This window comes from Chionomys nivalis, chromosome 11 (assembly GCF_950005125.1).
Source record: "Chionomys nivalis chromosome 11, mChiNiv1.1, whole genome shotgun sequence".
Taxonomy (NCBI): domain Eukaryota; kingdom Metazoa; phylum Chordata; class Mammalia; order Rodentia; family Cricetidae; genus Chionomys; species Chionomys nivalis.
This window is the reverse complement of record NC_080096.1, coordinates 19,337,624-19,342,406: the sequence shown is the minus strand read 5'-3', so window position 1 is coordinate 19,342,406 and position 4,783 is coordinate 19,337,624.

Here is a 4,783-nt window from a genome sequence, read left to right as displayed (position 1 = left end):
CATTTTGAGCCAAGTCCCCCACAGAGTTCTGGTCCCAGAACAGGGGGCAGGAACGAGGTGCTAGGGCTAGGGCAGCGCTGGGATGGAAACGGCATTTGAGAAACACTTGCCCTTCTGAGTGGCTGATTTGGAGCTCACCGGTGCGCTGGCTAGTGAGACTCGGCGCTGGTAATGGACACACACATACACATACACGCCCATAATCTCAGCTCTTGGGAGGTAGAGGATCAGGAGTTTGAGGTCTTCCTAAGCTATAGAGTCAACCTGGACTACATGAGACCCTATACCAAAATAAAAACAAACTCTTGTCCCTATAAGTCAAGAGTCAAGTCCTCAAAGGTGCTCCTGTTTGTTACGTTCCAAAACTGACCTTTGGCCTCTCCATTCTGTCCACCTGTCCCTACAGATATTTTCTTCCTCTTTTTTTATAAATTAAAAAAAATTAAACTTATTTTTAAAATTTATTTAGCTTTATTTTATGTTAATTGATGTGAAGGGGTCAGATCCCCTGGAAGTGGAGTTACAGACTGTTGTGAGCTGCCATGTGGGTGCTGGGAACTAAACCCAGGAAAGCCAGGGCTGTTTCACAGAGAAAACATGTCACAAAAGGATTGTGATTCTTATTTGTGTGTATGTGTGTGTTTCTAGGTTGAGTGTAGGTATTCACAGAGACCAGAAGATAGTATCAAATCCCTTGGAGCTGGAGTAATAGGTGATTGTGAGCTGTCTGGATGGGCATTGGGTCCTTTAGAAGAGCAGCAAGTATTTATTTATAACTGCTGAGCCATCTCCCCCTCCCCATCCCAACCCCAACCACACCATCCCCATCCCAACCCCCGACCCCACCATCCCCATCCCAACCCCCGACCCCATCATCCCCATCCCAACCCCAACCCCAACATCCCCATCCTAACCCCGACTCCACCATTCCCATCCCAACCCCCGACCCCATCATCCCCATCCCAACCCCAACTCCAACACCCCATCCTAACCCCGACCCCACCATTCCCATCCTAATCCCTTCTCTTGAGATCTTCAGTTCTTACAGGTCATATCCTACAATTTGTATTTGGATTGATTTTTCTTTATAGAATAATCATGAACTCCATCTAAGCAAGTTGTGTGTGCCCCTCCACAGTGCCCCCAACATCCTGCCACCAAAATAGATTATGAATCTAAATATGAAGATGACATCCTGTATGGACCTGGACATTCGGGCTAGTTTTCCTCTTCAAATTTCTGTCTTGGTGACAGTCATCCCAGGTGAAGACATTAACGACCGTTTGTTTCTGCTGAAGCAGGCAGATGGTCGTGAACTTCCTCATCTGCCTGTCACTGCGTGCTTTAAGGCGAAGGTTGCCTATCTGGCTGCCAGGGAGGGAAAGCGTGAGGGTGTTTCTAACTTGAGAACATTTGGGGACTCAAAGACTGCGTGAAGCTATAGACTTTCACGTGTGTGCTCTCTCAGGCACCAAAGTGTGTGTGTGTTTGTGTTTCTCATTCTGGAGAGAGAGCATTGTGTGTGTGTGTATCTGTGCGTGTACATATGTGTGCATGTGTGTCCACTTGTGCATACAAGTGTGCATGTGTGTGTCTCATCTGTAGGCCAGTCTGGCCTCAGACTTGTGGGAATCCTCCTCAGCTGGGATTAGAGGTGAGCCACCATACCTGGCTGAGGTCACTCCTATGTGCTGTCCCCTCCCTGAGACCTTCTGTCCAGGGGAAAGGCGACCCTTCTTGCCCCTATCGGCTACTTCTTCCCCACCACCGACTGATGTGCCCTTCTTTCCCACCAACAACCCTACAAAGAGACAGAACCCACATTTCATAGAAGCCAAGGGACTTTCCCCAAACTACACCGTGTGAGGTAAAACTGGACTGTGAAGCTGTGACCAAGCCCAGGATGCTTCCCACTCTAGCATAGGTGGCAGGCACCCTCTCCCAGAAAGGGACTGAATGAAGTCATCTCACTGACAAGCCTGCAGTTCCTCAGGTGACCACCAGATGGCTACGGGCATTCCTGACCAGGTGAAAACTTTTTTTTTTTTTTTTTTTTTGAGATCAGAATCTCAAGCAGCCAAAGCTGAGCTCAGACTTGAACTTCTGATCGTCCTCCTCCAAGTTCAGAGAGCTGGTGTCACAGGCAGGCACCATCACACATGCTTCTATGTGGTGCAGGGGACCAAACCCAGACTTCCTGCTTGCCAAGCAGGCACTCTACCATGTGAGCTTACACACGTGGACCCGGGGTAAAACTTTCCTTACTTGTCTCTTCTCCACCAGCCTAGAGACCTTTGGCCTACATCCAAGGAGAGGGACGTGTGTCTGCCCATGCTTGTATGAGAAGCACAGAGAATCAGTCTCCATTCTGACTTTCTCCAAAATTCAGGAGTCTGGACAGTTAACACATTTTAATTTTTTTTGTATAGGCCCAGTCACTGAGCCAATGTTCTTTTTAAATTTTTGTTTGTTTGTGTTTTGCTCTGTGGAGCTCTGGTTGTCCTGGAACTAGCTCTTGTAGACCAGGCTGGTCTTTAACTCACAGAGATCCCCCTGCCCCTGCCTCCCTTAATGCTGGGGTTAAAGGCCTGCGCCACCACTGCCCTGCTAAAATTTTTATTTATTTTTATGTTACGTGAGTAGGTTTTTTTATCTGCACGTATGCCTGTGTGCCACTAGTTTGTCTGGTACCCTCTGAGGCCTCTGGAACGGGAGCTATTATCGAAGGTTCTAGCTGTAGGTGTTAGGAATTAAACCAAGTCCCCTGAAAAAGCAACACATGCACTTAACCTCTGAACCATCTCTCCAGCCTCATTCAAGCAATCTCCAGAAACAGTGCCCCGGTCTTGGGTGGGCTGGGGGACAGAGCAATGCTCAGGCCACACTCCTGCGTTTCCCCCTTCATTTATGCCGAGTGTCTGCTATTTGCCAAGCACAGAGGAAACACGGCAGTGAACAAAAAAACATTGTCGTCTTCCAGGAATTTCTATTTATCTTTCTTTCTTTCTTTGTTTTGTTTTTCGAGACAGGGTTTCTCTGTAGTTTTGGAGCCTGTCCTGGAACTAGCTCTTATAGACCAGGCTGGCCTTGAATTTACAGAGATCCACCTGCTTTTGCCTCCTGAGTGAGTGCTAGGATTAAAGACGTGTGCCACTACTGCCCGGCTAGGAATTACTATCTTGGTAGAGAAGAACAGACAATGTACAAAGAGATACCAAATAGGACATCAAGTATATGGGGAGTCCTTGGGGTCTCCTAGAGCAGTGGGCTGGGCAAACACACACAGACAACGGGACAGGAGGGCTAATGAGCCCTACTTCATCCTGTGTGCAGGGGATTCGCCCGCGAAGAAGAGAGCCGTGACTCCTGCCATCGTGAAGCATGTCGCCCAGGAAACAAACAGGCAGTTAATTATGCAGTGGGGACATGCGCCAGAGGAAGGCACGTGCCGGCACGTAGAGTGATTAGGAGAGGTCTTTCCAGCAGGAAATGAGTCACTTAAAGAGGGAACAGATGAGTCGGACTTTCCAGGACAGGGCCCAGCAATGGGGAAGAGCATGAGGACCAGAGAGGCTGCTGGATGAACAGAGGAGCCAAGGGAGCCCTGGGCTGAGCCCTGAACGCATCAGGAGACACTCCAGGGGGTGATGGAGAGCCATGAGCTGGGAGGCGCTGGTGGGCTTGGGGGGCGGTAGGACCTGGGGTGTTTCTTTTTCAAGACTCCTCCTCAGTGGTGGCTTTTAAGAAGTGGGTTACTTAGCTAGATGGAGCCAAGGGTAGAGAGCCAGGATAAAGAAGAATACTGGACCAGGGTGGCGTACACCTTTAATCCCCGCACTTGGGAGGCAGAGGCAGGCAGATCTCTGTGAGTTTGAGGCCAGCCTGGTCTACAGAGCTAGTTCCAAGACAGCCAGGGCTATTACACAGAGAAACCCTGCCTCAAAAAAACCAATGAATGAATGAATGAATGAAAGAATGAATAAAAAGCAAGACGAATGCTTTGCTATCGAAGACAGGAGACATGATGGGGAAAGCCTGAGACAAGCAACATGAACCCAGAGTCAGGAGTCGGAGGGTTCCATGTGGAGGACAAGTTATGTCGACAAGTTGCTAACTGAAAGAGATGATGACATCTGTGTGAGGGCCAGCTCAGGGGGGACAGGGTCCAGGCGACATGGGGAGCTGGGCCAGCTCAGGGGGGACAGGGCCCAGGCGACATGGGGAGCTGGGGGTCTGAGGATTTTGACTGGTGGTGGTAGAAACAACAGTGAGATCCAATCTGGGTGATTGGAGGCAGCGAGTCGAGCAGAGACAATAGGGATCTCCTGAGTGGAGGACAGGAGACAGAGGCTTAATGACACTCAGACGGAGGTGCACAGGAATCAGTGACCCCCTCCCAGGAGGCCCAGCCGAGTTGTAACTTCCTCTGAGAAGCTGCCAACTGAACATGGCAGAGCCATGCCATGAGGCAGTGGTGGACATTAGCTGAGTCACTCTGATTAGAATATATTTTACATCTTTTGTTGTTTTATTTTGAGACAATCTCTTTATGTAGCTCTGGCTATCTTGGAACTCATTATATAGACCAGGCTGGTCTCGAACTCACAGAGATCCGCCTGCCTCTGCCTCCCGAGTGCTGGGATTAAAGGCGTGCACCACCACTGCCCGGCAATTAGTTTTATTTTAAAAAATTTTTTTAGAGATTTATTTTTTATGCATTGATGTTTGTGTGAGGGTGCCAGTTCTCTGGAATGGGAATTAAAGACAGTTGTGAGCTGGCATG